Genomic DNA, 24217 nt, shown 5'->3' with positions numbered 1-24217 from the left:
GACACTTTTAAGGTTACTTCTGCTTCAAGGACCTGTCTGGGCTGGCAGAGTGGCTCAGTGGTTAGCACTGCTGCTTCTCAGTGCCAGGAACCCAGGTTCGATTCCTGGCTTGGATGACTGTCTGTGTGGAGTTTGCACATTCTCCCTGTGTCTATGTAGGTTTCCTCCCACAGTCCAAAGATGTGCAGGTCAGGTGAATTGGCCATGCTAAATTGCCCATAGTATTAGGTGATTAGTCAGGGGTAAATATGGGGAATGGGTCTGGGTGGGTTAACTCTTCAACAGGGTTGGTGTGGACTTGTTAGGCCAAAGGGTCTGCTCCCATACTGTAAGGGATCTAATCTATGATTGGTCTGTAATGACCAATGACATGGTGAATATTTAAAGAAATGCTTGGGAATACAGAACTCAAACATTGTTAGGAAGACATTAGAAATTGAAATTTTTCATCTTGCACTCACTCATCAAAATTAGAACACAGAGGCAGACTTGAAAAACAAAAGCATTATTTTATGCAGCATGAGGCAAAGGTGCTGATTGGTTTGGCCATAATTGATATGGAAATAGTGTAAAAGCAGTTAATTGTCAATCTTAATTCTTAGATCAGGCAGATTGATTCCAATCGGTGAGGGCATTACCATAGAGTAACAGCTGTCTCTATGATCCCTAGTTTTTGAAAAAAGGGTGCAATGTATGTACAAACTCCTTTTGCCTACATAAAACAGGGTCTTCAACATAACCTGCTTTGAGCTTTGTGAACAGACCCCCACAAAAGACCATGGCCCATCTCCCAAGTAACTTGAACAGAGAACCCTGACTGGTGAGTGACCAGAATGCTGACTGATTCCTGTGCAGCTCCCTGACTGGCTTGTCATTAACCCCCTGATTGGCTTGTCATTAACTCCCTGACTGGTTGCACTAAGCCTGTAGGAATGGCTGTGGCCCACTCCTCACACTCACTGCCCCAAGTGACTGACTGATGGTATCCGAGTCCTTAGATTGAGCTTGAATGCTGTCCCTGACTGAGTATGGTGACAGTCCCTTATTGACGACAGTATCTACCCACAACCTCTCAACTTCATTGAGACACTACTCCCACTGCACTCTGAAAAGTGGTCAATTTGGCTGCAGTGCATTCAGTATTATTATTACAGAAACTTCTGGCACCTGCTGTAGCTGTGACAGTTCATAGCATGGACGACAACATCATATGCATCCCCTTGACTGATTACAGCTAGAATCCAAGCTGGCATCGTGTCTGCATTGTGTTTGACCTAAAATGCAAGACACAGCAGGAGGACTGTGTGTGTGTAAGTTCTGAATGAGGCATCAAAGTGTGTAAAGTTGTGAGCATCTAATTCAACACAAAGTAAGAAATTGCTAAGAAAGCAAGTGAGGAGCTGTGAGGTGTACCCTGTTCTGATGCATGATGAGTGTTTAGCCCTGAACACAAAGGTGTCAGTGAGCTGCAAAGTGCAACATTAAACTGGAGAACTGCTTCCTAAATAAGATGGAGATGTAGCCTATGACAATGTAGCAAGGATGGGGCATGTCCGATGCCAGCCACGGAAGAGATATGCAGATGGTTGCTGCTTATGGAGCATGCCCTGAGATTTGGGGAACGTTGGCCAAATGGAAGCTCAGTGAAACAAGAGGTGAGCTGGAGATACCAGGTAATCGCTCTGACTTTCACGTTGGGACTTACCTCTCTGCTGTCTTGGAGGTTAGGAAAACTGCATATAGATGAGATTTGGTAGTACAGTAGACCCCCATACCTGCCGGGGATACGTTCCAGGACCTGCCGCGGAAGGCCAAAACCATGGAGAGGAGAGAACTATTCATTTAAATGGGAAATGTACCTTCCTGGTAGTCTCCTGGTCCTTGGTTCTGGAATGTTCCCTTTTATATGTTCGGGCCAAGGGAAACCGCTGGCAACTGAAACCACAGAAAATGATTCCATGGATACGGGGGTTACTATGTAATGAGATGTTAATAAGCCTCTTGGTGCTGTCTAAGAAGGTTCTCATATCACTGACCAAACCTTGAGCAGCAAATCAAACTTTTCTCAACATTGAGAATCCCACTTTTTGATCTTGACATATTTTCCCAACTGACTTGCCATTGACCACATTGTTGAGCGTCTGGATAAATTCAGGTTGACGTATTCATTATCGTATTAAAACAAAAGAGAAAACTAATTTGTGTAATTTTTGAAAGTTATGTTTCAGATTCAGGAATAGATTTAAACTTGAACTTCAGAAACCTTGCTTGTTTGAATCATCACACTAACCAAACTCATTTTGAAACTAGACAATAAACAGTCTTCTTTTTCGTAGACTCATAGACATTTATAGCACAGGAGGATCCCATTCAGCCCACTGTGCCCATGCCAGACATTAAAGAACTGACTATATTCATTCCATTCTCCAGCTGTTGGCCCATTGCCTTAGAAGCAATGGCAATGCAATTAAATATCTAAACACTGCGTAAGTGTTATTGGGGTTTCTAACTCAGCTACTCTGACAAGCAGTGACTCCCAGACTCCCATCACCCTCTGAGTGAAAAACTCTCCTCTCACCCTTCTACCTCTTTCATTATTCCATGCTTCCTGGTTATTGATCCCTCTTACTAATAGCAAAAGTATCTTCCTAACAATCAAGGCTCATGCCCCTCATAATGCTACACATCTCTATCAAGCTTTCAACTGTCTCTTCTCCAAGGTAAACAATCCCAGCCTGTCCAATCTTTTCTCATAACTCAGACCCTCCAGCCAAGACAGCATCCTGGTAATTCCTTCAACATCCTTTCTAGTGTAACCACATCCTTTCAATGATATGCTGATTGGAACTGCACACTCTACTCTGATTGTGACCTTACCAGCATTTTATATAGTTCCAGCATGCCTTGCTCTTGTATTCAATGCTTCACCTAATAAAGGGAAGTATCCCACATGCCTACCTAACCACCTTATCTACCTGAAAAATGTGTTGCTGGAAAAGCGCAGCAGGTCAGGCAGCATCGAAGGAGCAGGAGAATTGTTTCAGGCATAAGCCCTTCTGTGGGCTTATGCCCGAAACGTCGATTCTCCTGCTCCTTCGATGCTGCCTGACCTGCTGCGCTTTTCCAGCAACACATTTTTCAGCTCTGATTTCCAGCATCTGCAGACCTCACTTTCTCTTAGTTGACCTTATCTACCTGCCCTGCTATCTTCACAGACCTGTGGATGTACACACCAAGGTCCCTCTGAACTTCAGAATTTTCCAGGTTCCTAACATTAAGTGCGTAAGCCCTTACCTTGTTATCTCTTTCCAAAAGCATTATCTCACACTTATTTTGGGTTGCATTCCATTTGCCGCTGCTCTGCCCAGCTGATCGGTCCGTTGGTATCCTTCTGCAGGTCTACTGTTATCCCCTTCACTATTTACCAACCTACCAATTTCCATATCATTTGGTTTTCAGATTCACATTCTAAAATACTGAAAGAGTGAATTAAAATAGGTCCAACTAGCAATATCATCACAAATTTACATGCTTTCTTTGCTTTTGCTTTGTCAGGTAGTATTTCTTACTTAATATTGGTTACCAGCATAATCAGCAACTGAGGAAGTGAAGTGGGAGCAAATGTTTTTCGTGCTGTGTCACCTAATAATTATCAGTAACCATAATTGAGTTGGAAATGTGCCATTCATTAAACAATGGTCAACACATATATTAGGAAATTGAAGAAGTTACTTGGAATTATTTACCAATGGATGACAACTGAATTATTATTTTAAGGATCTATACAGGAGATCTATAAAACTTTGTTTTAATCCATTTATGAAATATGAATGCCATGGCTAGACCAGCATTTATTGCCCTTGAGGAGGTCATGATGAGCGGCTTCCTTGAATTGCAGTCCAATTAGTGTAGTACACCCAAAGTGCTGTTCAGGAAGGACTTCCAGGATTTGGACCCTGTGACAGAGAAGGAAAGCAATGTGTTCCAAGTCAGGGTGGTTATGTGACTTGGAGGGGAACTTGCAGGTAATGGTATTCCCAAGCACCTGCTGCCCTTGTCCTTCTACATGGTACAGGGCATGGATTTGGAAGGTTCTGTTGGAGGAGGCTTAGTGAGTTGTTGCAGTGCATCTTGAAGACAGTATATTACTGCTACAAAGCATAACTAGTGAAAGAAATGAGTGTTCAGGTTGTTAAATGTGATGTCAATCAAAGGAGCTGCTTTGTACTGGATGTTGTCAACCTTCTGGAGGGTTGTTGGAGTTGGCCTCATCCAGACAGTGGGGAAATCCTATCACACTCCCTGTGTGGTGAACAGACTTTGAGGAATTAGGAGTTGAGTTACTCATTGCACAATTCCCAGTGTCTGACCTGCTGTTGTAGCTACAGTAATTATATGTCTAGTTCACTTCAGTTCTGGTCAATGGTAACCTCCAAGATGTTGGTAATGGAGAAGTCAGTGGTGGCAATGCTATTGACTGTTAACAGGATGATACTGGTAATCTTTTACTATGTTACAAAACCCATCTTGTTTTTCATGTCATTGTCTCAAATTATCTTTTTGCAATAATAATCATCAGCACAGAACTACATTAAAACGCTTAAGATTTGTGTATCTAGTTTATACATCATCATCAATACATTTCATTACTTTCTTTTGAACTGTTGTAAATAATCAGGTAAGGGGAATACTCTGTTTTTATGGTCTTTTCTTGCCCAGTCCTATTTTAAAGATTATTTGTTTAAGATTCATATATGCGCCATTCATATATCCACATTCAGATGCGTACAAGCAATGTCAGAAGAAGTTTGGGTCTTCTCATACTAATTACATCAGGACCAATGGAGCCTATTTTAAACAAAACTATCACTTGTATTGAACAATTATATGATTTAAAAACCTCAGAATCTGAAGTTCTTCCACAGAGAGTGAAATAAATTTATTTGTAACCCTAACAAATGCAAATCCTGCACTAATTTCTAAAGGATGCAAATTGAGAGAAGAGAATGTTCAATGAGACCTGGGTGTCCTTTTGCACCAGTCACTGAGAGTAAGCAGGTGCAGCAGGCAGCGAGGAAGGCAAACTCTATGTTGGCCTTTATAGTGAGTAGATTTGGTAATAAGAACAATAATGTCTTGCAACAATTATACAGTGCAGCGGTGAGGCCACATGGAATATTGTGTCCAGTTTTGGTGGCATTATCTGAGGAAAGATGTTCTTGCTATAGAAGGAGGTTAACCAAATTGATTCCTAGGATGCCAGGGTTGGTGCATGGGGAAAGATTGAGTTGGTTGGGATTGTATTTATTAGAGTTTGGAAGATTGAAAAGGGATCTCATAGAAACCTGTAAAATTCTAACAGGGGACTAGACAGGTTAGTTGCAGGAAGGATATTCCGATGATAGGGGAATCCAGGAGTCATAGTTTAAGGATAAGAGCTGAGATGAGGAGAAATTTCTTCACCCACAAACTGGTGGGTCTATGGTAGTTTCCAACACAGAAAGTGTTTAAGGCCAAGTGTTATGTGTTTTCAAGCAGAAAGATTTTTTCATTCCCTCATAGGCATGGTGAGTTGGGTGGGCCGGCATTTATTGCCCATCCCTAGTTACCCTTGAGAAGGTGGTGGTGAGATGTCTTCTTGAACTGCTGCAGACCAAGTGCTGTAGGTTGACCCAAAATGTCATGAGGAGTTTGACCCAGCAACAATGAAGGAATATTGATATATTTCCAATTCCGGATAATGAATGGTTTGGAGGAGAGTGTGGAGGTGGTAGTGTTCCCAAGTATCTGCTGCCTTCATGCAGGAAGTGATGAGACTTTTGAAGGTACTACCTAAGAATCTTGGGTGAACTTCTGCAGCATCTCTATCTTGTAGATCTCGTACACACTGCTGCCCCTGAGCAGAGAGTGGATGCTTGTGTATATGGTGTCAATCAAGCGTGCACTCATCCAGGCAAGTAGAGAATATTCCTTCACACTCCTGACTTATGCCTTGTAGATGGTGGATAGGCTTTGGGGAGTCAGGAGGTGAGTTACTTTCTGAAGTTTTCCTCATCTCTGACCTGTTTTGTAGCCACTGTGTTTATATGATAAATCCATCCTGGTCAATGGTAACACCCAGGATGTTAATAGTGGGAGATTCAGTGATGGTAACACCGTTGAATGTCAAGGGGCAATAGCTACATTGTCTCTTATTGGAGATGGTCATTCCCTTGCATTTTTGTGGTGTTACTAGTTGGCCAGATCTTGTGGCTTTTGAACATGGAGTATCTGAGGAGTCAGTGAACATGCAATCAATGATGAACATCCCCACTGCTGACCTTATAATGGAGGGGAGGTCATTGATGAAGCAGCAGCAGATGATTAGGCCTCAAGCACTACCCTGAGGAACTCCTGCAGAGATGTCCTGGAGCTCAGCAGACTAACCTCCAATTACCACAACGAGATTGCCAGGTATGACTGCAACCAGCAGAGAGTTTGCCCCACATTTCCATTGATTCCAGTTTTGCTGGGACCCTTTGCTGCCACATTCAGTTTGAATGTGGCCTTGATGTCAAGGACCGACACTCTCACCTCACCTCTGAAATTCAGCTTTTTTGTCCATGTTTGAACCAAGGCCGTATTGAGGTCAGGAGCTGAGAACCCAAACTAAGCAGGTTATTGCTGAGTAGATACTGTTTGATAGTACTGTCAATGATACCTTCCATCTCTTTGCTGATGGGTCAGATTTGTCCTACCTTTCAAGTACAGGACAAACCAGGGTAATGCTTCATATTGTTGGGTAGATTTTAGATTAGAATAGATTCCTTACAGTGTGGAAACAGGCCCTTTGGCCCAACAAGTCCACACTGACCCTCCGAAGAGTAACCCACCCAGTCTCATTTCCCTCTGACTATTGCACCTAACACTACAGGCAATTTACCATGGCCAACTTACCTGGCCTGCACATCTTTGGACTGTGGGAGGAAACCAGAGCACTCAAAGGAAACCCGCGCAGACACAGGGACAATGTGCAAACTCCACACAGACAGTCACCCGAGGCTGGAATCGAACCTGGGACCTTGGTGCTGTGAGGCAGCAGTGCTAACCACTGAGCCACCGTACCACCCCACGTCAGTGTTTTTTCTGTACTAGAATAACTTGGCGAGGGAAGTGGCAAGTTCTGGAGCACAAGTCTTCAGTACTATTGCCAGAATATTATCAGGACCATTGCCTTTTCAGTATCCAATGCATCCAACCATTTCTTGGTATCACACGGAGTGAATTGAAATGACTGAAGATTGGTATCTGTAATGCTGGGGACCATTGGAGGAGGCTGAGATGGATCTTGTTGAAGATTGTTGCAAAAGCTTCAGCCTTATCTTTTGCATTGATGTACTGGGCTCTTCCATCATTGTGCATGGGACTATTTATGGAGTTGTTTCATTGTCCATCACCATTCATGACTAGATGCAGCAGGACTTCAGAGCTTAGATCTGATCTGTTGGTTGTGGGATTGCTTAGCTGTGTCTATAACTTGTTTCTTATTCTATTTGGCATGCAGGTAATTCTGTTTGGTAGATTCACCAGGCTGGAACCTCATTTTCAGGTATGTCTGGTCTTGCTCTTCGCATGGCCTCCTGCACACTCTGTTGAACCAGGGTTGATCCCCTAGCTTGATGGTAATGGGAATATGCCAGGCCATAAGGTTGTAGATTGTGCTGGAGTACAATTCTGCTGCTGTTGATGGCCCATAACACCTCATGGATGCCCAGTCTTGAGTTACTAGATCTGTTTGAAATCTGTCCCATTTAGCACAGTGACAGTGCCGTACAAAATGATACAGAGAACTCTCAAGATGCAGGTTGGATTTCATTTCCACACGGAATGTGCAGTGATCAGAACAACGAAGGATCACTGGACCTGAAACGTTGACTCTGCTTTCTCTCTGTAGATGCTGTCAGACCTGCTGATTTTCTCCAGTAGTCTTACATGCAAGGTCAAGGTTTCAGTAATCCTATCAAGCTTAATCCCCCAATGTTCTTGCATGATGCAGTTTGTGCTGCATCCATCAGAATAAGGTCCATTCTGTAAAAGATCCATGTAGAGACATTCCATGGCTCTCCCTGTCCCACTGTATCGAAACTATGCTAAACTGTCATTGGTGTGTGAAGGTAATGCTGACTGCTCAGGACCTGGTCTGTTTTTGATATGATACCACACGTGTTCATTAGACCTGTCACCAATAGATTCAGTTGCAGTTGGCATCATCATTCTGAATGAAGTGCAAATATGATGTGGAAAAATCACAAAGCAATTAATGTGCCAGCCAAGGGCTAGCAACCTCTGTTGGCTGCAGAACCACCTCTATACAAAGCAGTCACAGCTGAAGGTAGCCTCAGGATGTGGTGAAGGTTCAGGAAACTCAAAGTCTACTGTCCTTGATTCCAATTCATCCAGATGGGCAAGTAATAGGGATGCCCCAGACTGAAGATGTCCCAAGACACTGTGACAGAACTGCATCATCTACTTGTGACCTGAATCAGTGGCTGACCATTCTACCACAATGGCCATCTTATACTTAACTTTTATGCAACTGGCTGCTTTTGAGGGACCAATGGGGACCTGTCTGAGATCTTCCAATCCACATCCTACAAATGCATCATGGCTATTATATGTATCATGGGTATTGTGACAGATCACAAAGCTTTGTCTCATTTCCCTGTGCAAGGTCAGTGCTGCAGCATGGGAGTAGGTATGCCAACATAGCTGTCTTCTCCCAGGGGTAGGGCACTATAAAACATACACATTGTGAGTGTCATGTTAATACATGGCTACAAGAGCAGGTCAGAGGCTAGGAAAACTGCAGCAAGTAACTCACTTCCTGACTCCCAAAGCCTGTCCATCATCAATAAAGCACAAGTCAGAGTGTGATGGAATACTCCCCACTTGCCTGGATGGATGCAGCTCCAACAACACTCAAGAAGCTTGACACCATGCAGGACAAAGCAGCCTCATTGATTGGTACTGCATCCACAAACATCCACTCCCTCCACCACTCAATGGCAGCTATCTGTACAATCTACAAGATAAGATGTGTTGCAGAAATTCACAAAGATCCTCAGGCAGAAATTCCAAACCAATGACCACTTCCATTGAAAAGGACAGGGCAGCAGATACATGGGAACACCACCCACCGAAAGTTCCCCTCCAAGCCAATCACAATCCTGACTTGGAACTATATCACTGTTCCTTCACTGTTGCTGGGTCAAAATCCTTGAATTCCCTCCCTAATTGCATTATGGTGGACACACAGCAGGTGGACTGCAGTGGTTCAAGAAGACAGCTCACCACCACCTTCTCAAGGAGGCAATTAGAGACAGGCAATAAATGCTGGCCAGCCAACAACGTCCACATCCCACAAAAAATGAATTTAAAAATTATATAATTGTCAGCATGATACAATGATGTACTGTAAGGTGCAACAAACTAAATTGGGCTTAACTGACATCCTCTTCCAATTGATTAAGCTGTGAGCAATGATCATTCATTGACTGTGAAGTTGATTGAAGACAAGCAAATCTATTTGTTCCCAGAAGAAAATGCAACTTTTTTTGTATTTTTTTCAGTTGCTGAATAAAACTGAACATTTTCAACTAATGGAAGGCTTTCCAACATGTGATACCGGTGTATGGAGTTAGCCACAGATCAGCCATGATCTTATTGAATGACTGAACAGGCCCCAGGGGTTGAATGGCATACCCCTGTTCCTATGCTCCCATGTTGAACAATGACAGAACGTTTTGTGACACTGGGCAGTAAAGAAAAATGTAGGAGTCCTGTAGAAAGGGTTATAATGTGGTATGGTGCTAAGGATGAGTAACCTGTTTAGCTTGACTCTTGCAGCTGCAGTTACAATAACTGTTGATCAGACAAATGCTGACATAAAGTAGCAATACTTTTGCATTTGTATTTCCATTGAAGAGGCTCCCATATTGTCTATAGCCCCTGAGAAACTACTCTTTTTCATTTCCCTCCCACTACATGGATTGTGAAGGACTATTTTGTGGTTAGCAGTGATTGACCTGTTATAGCAATGGTAATGGAAATCCTGCAATGACAAGTAATTCTGGCACTGGATAGCACACAATAGTGTGAATGCAGTGCCACAGAGGCATGGTCCAAACATAAGGAAGTGAGCAATGGAGAATTGTTAAGAAACATGTTTGAGTTCATGGAGAGAAACTCTCTGTGACACCCACTGAAATTGACACTTAGCTGAACTTGATAAATTTCAACCCATAGATCTTGTTCAAATTTCAACATACTACATCAAGAAAGGAGATATTTGTGCTCTTAGTATTTATCCACGTAACAGGAAATACTGATCATCAAAGTCTCAAGACTCAAGAGAAAACATGATAAATCTCAAACTGATCACCATAATAAAACCATAAGATATAGGAGCAGACGTAGGACATTCAGCCCATTGAGTCTGCCCTACCATTTGAGACTAAGCATATATACTTAGTGTTATAATAACAATCAAAAAGATAACATCTAAATGCATGAATAAATACAAAGGAATTCTATTCTGCCATTAAACTGATAATTGAATCAGAGAAGTGAAAACCACACAAGCATGCAAATGAATGCATTGCTCAAAGTTGAATGAGTAACACAAGTCTTTTATTTACATTTCACACTTGCAAACCTCCTAATGGATTTACTGGGGGGAGCACTGGCTTAATGGTATTATAGCTAGACTATTAACCCAGCGACCTAGGTAATGTCTTGAGGACCCAGGTTCAAATCTTGCTATGGCAGGTGGTAAAATTTTAATTGTTAAAAATATCTGGAATTAAGATGATAGAATTCTAATGATGACCATTGACGATTGTTGGAAGACCCCATCAGGTTCACTAATGTCCTTTAGGGAAGGAAACTGCCATCCTTACCTGGTCTGGCCTACATGTGACTCCAGATCCACAGCAATGTGATTGACTCTTAAACTGTCCTCTGGACAATTAGGAATGAACAATAAATGCTGGCCTAGTCAGTGACGTCTATTTCCCATGAGTGAATAAAACAAAATACAAGTATTGACATTGCTGGGCAAACTCAGCAGCTATTTTACAGGCACCTAATTTCAACAAGAGGATGAGCCACTATTACTTCGGTAGTTTTGCTTGAGGGAAGAATGTTATTTTGGACACCAGAATAGTTCTTTATTGTATTAACCAATGGATCTTTAACATTTGCCTGAACTGTTGAAAAGACACTGTCTTGATTTAATGGATTAGCTAAATGATAGTACTTCTGGTGAAGTAGCACTCCCTTGGAACTGCACTGATATGTCAACATAGATTATGTATTTAAATCCTGGACCTAGACGATGCTTTGTTGAGAAAGTATAGTGCATTGTGCATTAATAACTCTCTATCAGAAACAATATTTTCACCTTTGCAATTATTTTTAACAAGATTTTATGTTGGATGACAAATGTAACGATCGCATATTTTTCAAATGAGCATAAGAAACATTCATTTGAAAATGAAACATATATGTAAGAAACTATTATCGTATATTTGTAGGTAGAATAAAAAAATCATAAAGAACTCAAAGCAGTACACTATTTATGCCTTTTAATAGGTTTCAGTTCTAGACAACAGTACTGTCAAGATCAATAAAAACGTACCATTCATATCAGCAACATGAGGATTAATTGCGTCAACATGATAATCTATGAACTATGCTTTATCACACTAAACCATTTGTGTCACTTATTTGTTATGAGGCGTTCCTATCTTGTGATCATTGGATTATGGTTTATGTGGTGTTTGTTAAAGTAATTCTATTGTACATTCATGTAACCAAGTCTTCATTTATAAAGAAAACACATCATAGAAAAAAAATCATATAACAGTTGTTTTTCCAACCTTGTGCTCTTTGTTTTTTTAATCACCACCCAATATGAGCAGTAGTTTAAGTTTGCTTGGGTCAAATTTACAATAATAAACCACATCCGTATGTTCATTTTATACTGCTTCATGGAATCATAGTTAATAAAATGGAAATAGTTCAGTACATTACTCAATCACCTACAGCATTAAACCAACACAAACATTAGAAACTGTTAATAGTGGAGATGGAATAGCAGAATCAGAAAGGAGAAATCCCTGTGATACCAGGAAGCAAAAAACCTCAAATTGCAGCATGCACCCCTCCATCAGCCATTGGTCATAGTTGCCATGTCAGGAGGATTTGCTTCAACTATTCCATGAGATTTGGAAATCTGGGGTCCACCTGGAAACAATCACTGGCCTGAGAAGAAATGACAATCTCCATCTTTTTTATACATAGGACATGCTTTTAACTTTAGAAGGAACATGACAAAGCAATCCAAATATCTAGAACTGGTCAACAGGCCAATGTTTACAATCACACCATAATTGTGTGCTGTTTACAAACTTCCAGACTGAAAGGACATTTCAAGTCCTCCTCTAGAGACCGGAACTAAAAATTTAGATTGATATTGCAATTCTGTACAGAGGTTGTGCTGCAATGTTAGAAATGCCGGGTTTTGGCTCAGACATTAAGCCGAGGTTCTGCCTAGTCTCAGGTGGACATAAAAGATCCCATTACACTAATTCAAAGAAGAACTGGGGAGTTTGACTCCATACCCTTGCCAATACTTTCCCTTAAACCACCATGAATAATCCATTTTTTTAGACTAGATTCCCTACAGTATGGAAACAGGCCCTTCGGCCCAACAAGTCCACACTGACACTCTGAAGAGTAACCCATCCAGACCCATTCCCTGCATTTACCCCTAACTAATGCACCTACCAGTATAGGTAATTTTAACATGGCCAATTCACCTGACCTGCACATCTTTGGGTTGTGGAAGGAAACCCACGCAGACACAGGGAGAATATGCAAACTCTACACAGACAGTCACCTGAGGCTGGAATCAAACCCAGGTCCCTAGTGCTATGAGACAGCAGTGCTAACCACTGAGCCACCATGCCACCCCATGAGCTGGTCAATATTACTTTGCAGTCTGTGAGATCTTGTGCACAATTTTACTGTCTACAGCATAACATTAACTATACTTCAAAGATATTGGGCTCCGACGAACCTTAGTTGAGACTCCCTAAGGTTATAAAGGGTGGTTTAAAAGTGAAAGTATTTTTTTTATTATCACATATCCTCACTGACCTTCTAGCTCCCTGCCTCCTCATGCATTAACTTTGGAATTCTCATTGTTGGCATCAGGTCTCTCCCATGCCTGAATTCCACCTTATCTGTAACAGTCTCTACCTTAATGCAGCAGATAGCATCTTCTTTACTGATGCAGGTTTGTTGCACATCCCCATCTATCTTGGTAATTGAAGACAGAGTTTTCCATCAGTAAACACCACATTTGAATTTTCTTCAAGACGTCTTCATCTTCATCTTTCCTCATAAGCCTCTTCAGGTTTATCTATACGACAATGTACCAATCCAACCTCTTCTGACTAATGTCCTACTTCCTACTTACTATCTATCTCATCCCATACAATGTCCTTAAGACTCAAATGACACATTTTTAAAAGTAAGTTGCTGTTTTCAATAATTTAAAACAGCAGAATTGTGACTCCTTAACATGTTTTCAATAAAGCAGGCAAACATTTTAATGTAAAAAGTTTATGAATAGTTCCCTGTCAAATGTAAATTTAAGTTAGCCATTAATATGTTTTTGGAACAAGTCCCATACTCAAACCTTTATAGCAATCAATAGTATTGATCTCTCAATTCTGATGTTATTAATCATAACTGGCCTGTTAGCATTGCTTTGCAGTCACACAATCAATCCACTCTGAACAAGTTTCAGCTGAAAGCAGGCTTCAGCTCTAAGTGTATTTTACTGAAGGCCAGATAAGTGTGTCTGTGAAGTGCTATTGTAATTATTAAGAAATGTCTGCTGACCTCATGGTTGAAGTAAACCCCATGATAAGACTTTGGTCACCATTGGTGACGGAGGTAAACATAAGAGATATTGATCACATCAGAACAGTGCTAAATCTTGTCTCCTGATCTATGACTTTCACTAGCACTTATAGTTGGCATTTAATGCCATTAGTGAATAATAGGAAATGTCCATATGGCTCTATAGGTTTGAATGAAACCAATAATAATTCATTGTTCATGGAGCTTCAACAGTGTTGTTATTTAGTGTTGGCCACCATCACTGTAGAAATGAAAATCATGTGGTTTTTATAATGTCAGCCAACTCTCAGTTTTATACCTAAGTGGCAAGTTTAAAATCTAACCCATCAAATAGTTCTATGTTTTCATAATGTAAGAACCTTTTTTCTGGACTTTTAATATATTTGAGTTTGAGACAGCAAATGTGGAACAAAAGATCTTTGGAAATCAGCACATTTGACTTATGATATTTTTCCCAGTAGGTTTTCAACACAAAAGTTGATATTCTTGACTGAAAGTTTGACTCAGTTTTTGTTTCTACTTTTTCATAAGAAGTCCTGAGGGCTCATAGTTACAGAGTTGAGAATTGTTCCTTCTGTTTCAGTTAACCAAACACTGTGATTCCCGAAGTGTGATGCAGGAAAGGTGACATTGCAAACAATAAATATGCTCTATGGTCTTGTTTTAATGTGTAATCAATACACAGATTGTTTGAATTCACAAGCAGATTGCATTTTTTTGAGCTGTGGTCTGATTCACATTAACACATTGCACTTTGATTTGGAGAACTGATATACAACAGGCAGCATGATTAACAGAAATACATTTGTGCATTTATAAACATTGGGGAGCAGACAAATTATCCCAAATCTTGAGAGTTCTGAAGGAGGGTCATTAATTCTGCTTTCTCTCCACAGATGCTGCTAGATCTGCTGAGTCTTACAAGCAATTTCTGCTTTTTTTTTCTGACTTCCAGCATCTGCAGTTTTTCCAGTTTTTCATGACCAAATTTTGTTTGATATTATTATTGGGTAACTGACATAAAACTCAGGTTAATATTTCTCATATGTAAAGTTCATGGAATAATCGAGTACAACAAGAATTGACCTTTATTCATTTTAGGCTAGAGAAAGTTTAATTTCCTTCCTTTTTACCTCAAATCTCAGTCCTAGGTTCAAAATTTGTCTTGTGGTAAGTGAAGAGTCAATAGCTGGTCAATGAAGTCTCATATTGCAATTCACCTCATAATGTACCCCCCCAAAAAAATCTGTCCTGTTGTGCTTTAATGAACCCTTCTGCAAAGTATGCTATTTCAACACATTGAAGAACAGCCAATGTGGTGATTTTGCTATTTATAAATAGCAGTTGCAAGTAATAATATGCATCACTACCTGCAGGAGGTACTGCGTTTCTTTTTCAGATTAAATGACTGATCAATATATTATTAGTTCATTTTTAATTGCATGATTACAGCACACATTTTGGCATTACATTTGACATGTATATCATCGCATCTTTCTTTAACGGTGTCAAGTATAAGGCCTTATTTTCTAATAGGGAGAGGATTAAAGCAGGAATTACAGCACATGGTCAAACATTTTCCAACTTGGTGTACTTCTCAACCACATATACGGGTTCCAGTAATTGGAATGTTTACATAGTCTGTTGTTTAAAAAGAGCTGGACAATGAGAAACTCTCTTAATTTTCCATTTCTTTGTTCTTTGACGCCCATTAAGGTGGATATAAAATCACAAAGATCCAAGAAGCCACTCTTTCTCTCCCCACTTCCTCATTTTAATAGGTTTTCTGAATTTCATGTAAGCATAAAACAAAAGCAGCAATACAGATGGAATCAGAATAGTCTATCATTGCAAATACACTCAGGACTACATTTTACTAGAAATTGGGTATGTGTCAATTTCAGTGAGTTTCGTGGAGGGTTTCTTTCTGTGATCCCTGGACTGTTTTCTTGCATTACTCTCCAGAGCTTACCACATTAGTAAGAATCCATGCAACTATAGTTCCCCACTCACAATATCATCCAGTCAGAAATGGCAAAGTTTCTCCATAGCCAGGTCCTTCTGGACATCCCAGCACCGGTGCCGTTTTTAAAGCCCAGCGAGACACCAGGTCGTGTAATGCCAGTCAGGAGTTGCCCTTCGTTTCTGAGAGCACACAAGTGGCACAGCTGTCACTTCATTGTAAATAAAAGCTCACATTCATAAATATGTTGCTACTTTACATGATCTGTCTGCCCACCATTTTAACTGCAGCTACTGATCCTTAGCACCACACCATACTTTCCCAACTGACTCACCAATGCCCAGACTGTTCAGGCACTGAGACCATTTCTCTCACACTGTTTACAATTAATTTCCAAACAAATTTAATCTGAATCAATTTTTAGAAATTTGCCCTACAGCTTGACTTCAATTAATTTTTCTAAAAAATAACTGAGCTAGAATTCCCCTTGTAACATTCTGCTAAAGAAAAGTACTAAACTGCACTGATAATCATTGGAAATAACATATATTGCACATACATAGAGTAGACAAACTGTATTTAGTTTAAGGCATTTACATCATTGGGGTTACCGGTATGAGGTAGAAAGTGGAATAGGCCCTTCCCCCCATTCTGCTCAATAATCTTTGATGTGACACATTATCAAATGCTTTCCTGAAGTCTAAGTACAGTGCATCCATTGGTTCCCCTTTATCCACAACACATTACTTCCTCAAAGAATTCCAATACATTAGTTGAACATGTTTGTGGGCGGCACGGTGGCACAGTGGTTAGCACTGCTTTCCTTTTCACAAATCTACACTTACTGTGCCTGATATTTTATACTTCACGAAGGGCCCTGTCATACCATCTTTGATAATAGCTTTCAGCATCATACCAATGACAAATGTAAAGCTGGCTGATTTCTGTTTCCATCTTTCTATTTCCTTTTTTGAATAAAGGAGTCACATACATTATTTTCCAATCTATCAGAATCTTCACCAAACCTAGGGAATTTTGGAACATTAGAACTGATGCATCTCAATAATCATTTCCTTTGCAGAACCATCTGGACCCAAGCATTTGTCAGCCCACAGCGACATTAATCTGCTGTGGATCATTTGCTGGGTAATTTCCAGGAGCTCCTTTCTCTCTTCTATTTCCTGATTTACAAGTATTTATAAGATGCAAACACCACTTTCTCTGTTGTGAAAATTGATAAGCATCTGCTTAATTCATCTGCCATATCTTTATTTTCCATTATTAATGCTCCAGCCTTATTTTCTGTATGGCCAACATTCATTTTAATAACTCTTTTTTTTACATATATTGAACTGTTCTACTACTTGTTTTTTTATGTTTCTAGCTAGTTTTGCCTTGTACTCTGATGTTCTTTCTGGTAATGTTTTAGTCATTCTTTGCTTTCTTAAATAATCTGTCTAATTATCTGATCTAATTTTCTGTCTTTGTGCAATTATTAGCTTTCTCTTCAAATGGTGTTAAATTGTCAAATCCAAACAGTAACTTCGGGAAAGGGTGTAGCCTTCCAATTAAACCTTTAATTGAGGCATTAAAAGACAGAAAGGGTAATTCAGTAGACACACCTAATCATTATTTTTCAGAATAAGAATCTTCAGTGAGAATGCTTACATGACAGTTTTCAATTGAATGACAATCTACATAAGAATATTATTTCAAATATATAGGTAAAAGAAAGAGTAAACTTTTATTTTGAATCAGGCACTTAGGTAAGTTACTATATGTAAGATATTGAAATGGAGATCAAATATCTCATCGCCGCACATTTAACACATATTTACTACTTTTGTAAACCATCTCCTGTTGGTTTTCAAATACAAGTGCCCAGAACTAGACTCAAACCTACCATTAGATCCTTTTCATTATGACTATTAGAATAAGCACTTTCACCAGTTTAACTTGCTACAATTTTATATTATTTTAAATTACATGTATCTTGTTGCAATCCATATTGCACAGACTTTAAATAATTTTAACATGCAATCTTAATGACAAGTGAAGGCAGTCTGAGAAACCTTAGCATGATTTGAACTTCAGGTTTGTGCAACATGTGTCTATCTAAATACTTCCTAAATGTTATGAGGGTCTCTACCTTTACTGCCCTTACAGACAGTGAGTTCCAGATTCCCACCATTTCCAAGTAAAAGAAATTTCCTCACATTTTCTCTAAACCTCCTCCCCTGTATCTTGAATGTATGCCCCTGGTCATTGATTCCTCCAACAACAGGAAATGTTTCTTCCTGTCAACTCTGTTTTTGCTCCTCATAATTTTAATCATCTCAGTCTTGTTGGCCTTCAGTCTCCTCTGCTCAAAGGCAAGCAAACCCAGTCTATATAATCTCTCTTCATAGTTAATACTCTCTGGCCCAGATGACCTCGTGGTACATCTCATCTGCATCCTCTCCAGTGCAATTACATCCCTCCTATGATGTGAATCCAGAACTGTGCACAATACTCTAGCTGTGGCCTAACAAATAAGTCCAGCATAACCTCCCTGCTCTTATATGCCTCCTCTAATAAAGGCAAGTATCCCAAATACCTTCTTCACTACTTTATCTATTTGATCTGCTACCTTAAGGTGGAGAAGCATACCAAGGTCCCTCTAATCGTCAGTGCTTCCCAGGGTCCTACCATTCATTTTGTATTCCCTGGTCTTGTTCATCCTGTCCAAGAACACCAGCTAATAACAAAATGAAAACCCAAAAAAAACTGCAGATGCTGGAAATCAGAAACAAAAAGAGAAATTGCTGGAAAAACTCAGCAGGTCTGGCAGTATCTGTGGAGAGAAATCAAAGCTAATATTTCAGGTCCAGTGACCCTTCTTCAGAACTGATGGTAACTAGCAAAAAGTTACTTTTTATATGGAAGATAGAGTGGGGAGAGGGATTAAGGAGTAAAGAATAGGTGGAGATAGAGCCCAAAGATAGAAGGGAGAAGATCAATTGGACAGACAAAGGGGTGTGGAAACGATCAGCCTGGGAGAATGAATAGCTGCTAATAGGGACTAGAAGTGGCTAACAATGTAATAGCAGACCATGTGATAACAAGACTTGGTATGTGGGGGGTGGGCTAAGGACTTGGGAGAAAGTGAAACCCTAAAATTATTGAACTCGATGTTGAGTCCAGAAGGCTGTTGAGTGCCCAAGTGAAAAATGAGGTGCTGTTCTTCAAGATTGCGCTAAGTTTCACTGGAGCACTGCAGCAAGCCTGAGACAGTGATGCTGGCCAGGGAACACAATGGTATGTTGAAGTGGCAGGCAACTGAAAGCTTAGGTTCTTTTTTGTGGATGCATTTTAAATTAATTTAAGCTGATTAGTTATTTGCTAATAAAGAGGCACTTCAGTTAAAAAATGCACACTCCGCTCAATTCAAATTTAGTCATAGATTTATCCTACAACACAATAATATAGTTGGTTGTATTTAATTTTCAAAAGATCTCTAATCATATCAAAGCCTTTGGCTCTTGAAAGCATGTCTAAATCATGAACTATTTAAGACATATATTGGAATTAAATTGAAATATCCCTATTAGTGGATGTGGTAGTCCCTCAGAATAAGGATTGCTCACAGTAAGAACCTGGTCATGAGCCTTTTAATATGGGATTACTATTGCACTGCAGTTACATATGGATCTAATTGACCAGGAATCTCTCCCACTCTTACTGCCAGCCATAGGTGACTCATAAGGATTTGTGGATAGATAATCAATCCTCTTGGTCATATGATGACATGCTTTACATGGGACCCAGAGGACCTCAGGTAGTATTTGAACATCCAGCCTCTGGCTCCCATGTATTACTACGCCACAATGCCTCCTACTTTGTTATTAGCAATCTATATCAGTAAACCTAATTTAAAAATCCAGAATTTGCAGTATTTCCAATTTCTTACTTCCAATCCTAACAAACCAAAAAAAAAGACTTTATTTTTAGATAGTTTTCCCCTTGAGTTTCCTGATTAGAAACCTTATCTTCTGAAGCAGTGAAGAGACTTTCAGGAGCCGGAGTGGAGCAGGAAATCTGTGATCTGAAGTTCCTACAGTCACTTTGAGAGCTACTGAGAGAAAGTAGGGTGGGGTGTGGTGATGGCTGTTGGGTGTGGCGTGTTTTTCTTTTGGAGTTGGGGACATTGTTATATCAGTACGATTGGGATTGGGATTAAGAGTCATTAGTGAATTTAGTAGATACCCAGTTAATAGAGCAAGTATTAAACCCATTGATCTTTTCCTGGGTAACTATTAAGCTTAAATGAGTTGGAGCCTTCTGAAAACTTTAGCTATAAGGGACTAATTTGAAGCCTCCAGGATTCCAGGTAATTGTCCTCAGGATATTTTAATTTCCCACGCAATTCATGCAGTTAGTGCATCAGACGTTCTGCATGGTCCCAATGTCCAATTCCAATCCATACTCCTGCAATGACCATTTCCCCATCGGAATTTCTGTGCCAATGGCTTTTGTAAAATATGTTTTAGCTTTTAACTCAATCACATGTACGTTGTAATCATTTATATTGTTTTCTGCTATTCTTTTTTTTATTTAAACGTAGGATGTAGACATTGCTGACTAGACCAATATTTATTGCCCATCTCTAATTGCCCAGAGGGCAGTTAAGAATCAATTAAATTACAATGGGTCTGAAAATCAATGGCAAATTTCCCTCCTAAAGAACATTACTGAACCGAAAAGGCTTTTTGTTCGATTGACAGTAGTTACATGGTCATACTTGGTGAATTGTTTTTAATCTAAATTTTTAGTAAATTAAAATTTCACCTTCTGTCATGTTGGAATTCAAACCCATAACCCTGCACTGTTGGCCTGGGTTTTCTTTTATTCATTTGTGGGACGTGGCATCGCTGGCTGGGTCAACATTATTGCCCATCCCTGATTGCCCTTGAGAAGGTGGTGATGAGCTGCTTTCTTGAACTGCCACTTGCTGTGTGTTGACCCACAATGCCATTAGGAAGGGAATTCCAGGATATTAACCCAGCAACAGTGAAGGAACAGCAAGATATTTTCAAGTCAGGATGATGAGTGGCTTGGAGAGGAACTTGAAGGTGGTGGTGTTCCCAAGTATCTGCTGGCCCTTGACCTTCTAGATGGAAGTTATCATGTGCTTGGAATGTGCTGCCTGGGTTTTGGATTATTAGTCCTGTGACATTGTCATTACATCATTGATTCCCAAGAAATGTAATTTCAAGTTTAATCAGTGAAGTTTAATTCCTGGTTTGCTCTTTGTGAGAATACTTGATGGTGATTTGCTGCTTTTGGCCTTGATCACTGAACCCTCCAACCACAAGGGATGAATGCAGATTTCTCCACCTTCCTCATTTCCCCTCCCCCCACCTTTTCTCAGTCCCAACCCTCGGACTCAGCACCACCTTCTTGACCTGCAATCTTCTTCCCGACCTCTCCGCCCCCAAACCCTCTCCGGCCTATCACCCTCACATTAACCTCCTTCCACCTATCGCATTCCCAACACCCCTCCCCCTAGTCCCTCCTCCCTACCTTTTATCTTAGCCTGCTCGGCACACCCTCCTCATTCCTGAAGAAGGGCTTATGCCCGAAATGTCGATTCTCCTGTTCCTTGGATGCTGCCTGAGCTGCTGCGCTTTTCCAGCAACACATTATTTTAGCTCTGATCTCCAGCATCTGCAGTCCTCACTTTCTCCTGGTTGTCTACAATCCCTTGACATGGCATCAGGTTCAAACTAATGTTCAAGAAGGAGGGAATCCACACCACCGTGACTACGAGAACTTTGTGGGTAGTTTTATTTGAGGTCAGTGGTAAACATTGCCACTTCATCATTGAACACAAAATATATATCATAAACTTACCATTGAATAAGTTATAAAGTCAGCTGAAGCTCCTCATAATTTTCATTGATAATTGACCTAACCTCCATGAATATATGGAACAAACTACAAAGAACAGCACAGCACAAAAACAGGTCGTTCAGGCCACCAAGGCTGCACTAACATATGATGTATTTCTAAACTAATATTCTTTTGCCTCTATGCAGTCCATACCCCTCCACCCCCTGCCTATTCATATATCTGTCAAGATGCCTCTTAAACATTGTATTGTATCCACCTCCTCTGGTTACACATTCCAGGCACTTACCACCCTTTGTGTAAAAAAAACTTGCATCTTTAAATGCAAGAGGGCTGATAGGTAAGGGCAATGAACTCAGGGATTGGAGATGGACATGGAACTGGGATATTATAGCCTTCACAGAAACATGGCTAAGGGAGGGACAGGATTGGCAGCTTTATGTGTCAGGGTACAGTTGCTTTCGGCAGGACAGAGGTGATGGGAAGAGGGGAGGGGGTATTGTATTTTTGATTAAGGCGAGCATCACAGCAGTAATCACAGATAAAATAACTGAAGGTCATCCAATGAAACTTTGTGGATGGAGCTAAGAAACAAGAAGGGGATGGTGACATCATTGGTTTGTAATATAGACACCCAAAATAGTCAGTGGGAATTAGAGGAACAAGATCGGGAGACCCACTCAAAGATAAGAAATCCAAGTATGATCTTTGTAGAGCCATTAGGACAGCCAAGATCCAATACCAATCCAGAGACCCAGACAGACACCCGGAGACTATAGAAAGGACTAAATTACATCTCAGGTTCTAAAAAGAGACAGTGCAAGATAGCAGACAATGACATATCCCTCCCAGATCGTCTCAATGCCTTCTATGCTCACTTTGAGCAGAATTTCGGCGGAGAGGTAACACCTATTCCGACAAGTCCTGACAAACCTATCCCAACAGTCACTGCGTCAGAGGTCAGATCAGTTTTCCTTCGTGTGAATCCAAGGAAAGCGATGGGACCAGACAGAGTACGGGGCCATGCATTCAGAGCATGGGGCAGCACGGTGGCTCAGTGGTTAGCATTGCTGCCTCACAACATCAGGGTCCCGGGTTCGATTCCCATCTTGGGTGACTGCCTGTGTGGCATTTTCTCCCCACGTCTGTGTGCATTTCCTCCGGATGCTCTAGTTTCCTCCCACAATCTAAAGATGTGCAGGTCAGGTGAATTGGCCATGCTAACTTGCCCATAGTATTAGGTGCATTCATTAGGGGTAAATATAGGATCGAGGTGGGTTACTCTTCGGAGGGTTGGTGTGGACTTGCTGGGCCAAAGGGCCTGTTTCCATACTGTAGGGAATCTCATCTTATCTTATCAACTAGCAGAGGTCTTCTCGGACATCTTCAACCTCTCCCTGCAGCAGGCCACTGTCCCTGCCTGTTTCAAGAGGGCCAACATCATCCCTTTGCCTAAGAAGGCCCAAGCAGCATGTCTCAATGACTACCGCCCAGTGACCCTAACTTCGGGGGTCATGAAGTGTTTTGAAAGGCTGGTCGTGGCATTAATCAACTCCAGCCTCCCCACTACTCTTTTTTTATAATAAATTTTTATTAAGAAAAAATAGATTTTTAAATATTACAACAAATACAAAACAATGCAATTCAAAACAGTACAAAAATAGTACAAAACTAAATCTAAATAATAAAAAGAAATTCCCCAACCCACCCTCCTATACGAATGAATAAACATATATAGGGAAGTATAAAATTAAAACAAAAACCTAAACTAGCTATTTAACTAACTAAGTAAATACCTACCAACAAACAAATAAATAGTAATAACTCAGCCCAGCCACACAAAACACTCATATATTCATAGTTCCTCCTCCCTGGATATTGGACCCATGAAACACAATCATTACGGCTATATAAAAGCCCTTGTTAGTGTGGCAGATAAATCTGTGTCCAGGTATTTCAAAAAGAGTTGCCATGTCTTGTAAAAATTTTCAGTTTTGTGGTGTACCATATTGGTGAGAAAATCCAGGGGAATATGCTCCATAACAATCTTCCGCCAACCCGACAGGCCCGGTGGGGTTTTCTGATATCTGACCTAGCAAGATATTCTTCCTTGCACAGAATGTAAGAATACTGAAAAGTTTTGCCTTATGCAAGTCTGCAGGAAATACAATGGGTAGGCCCAAAAGGAGCGAAATAGGGTCCTTCCCCACCCCTATACCTACAATCCTCTCCATTGCACCCACCACACCCACCTCCAATATGTTTGAAGCCTGTCACAAGACCAAAGACGATGGGTAAGAGTACCCATGCAGACCTTGCACTTGGGGCATGCTGAAGATACCCCTGGTTTAAATTTTGACAAACGGTCTGGGGCTAAGTGGACCCTGTGGAGAA

This window comes from Chiloscyllium punctatum, chromosome 38 (assembly GCF_047496795.1).
Source record: "Chiloscyllium punctatum isolate Juve2018m chromosome 38, sChiPun1.3, whole genome shotgun sequence".
Classification (NCBI taxonomy): domain Eukaryota; kingdom Metazoa; phylum Chordata; class Chondrichthyes; order Orectolobiformes; family Hemiscylliidae; genus Chiloscyllium; species Chiloscyllium punctatum.
The sequence above is the reverse complement of the archived record's forward strand: the minus strand, read 5'-3'. Positions refer to the sequence as shown.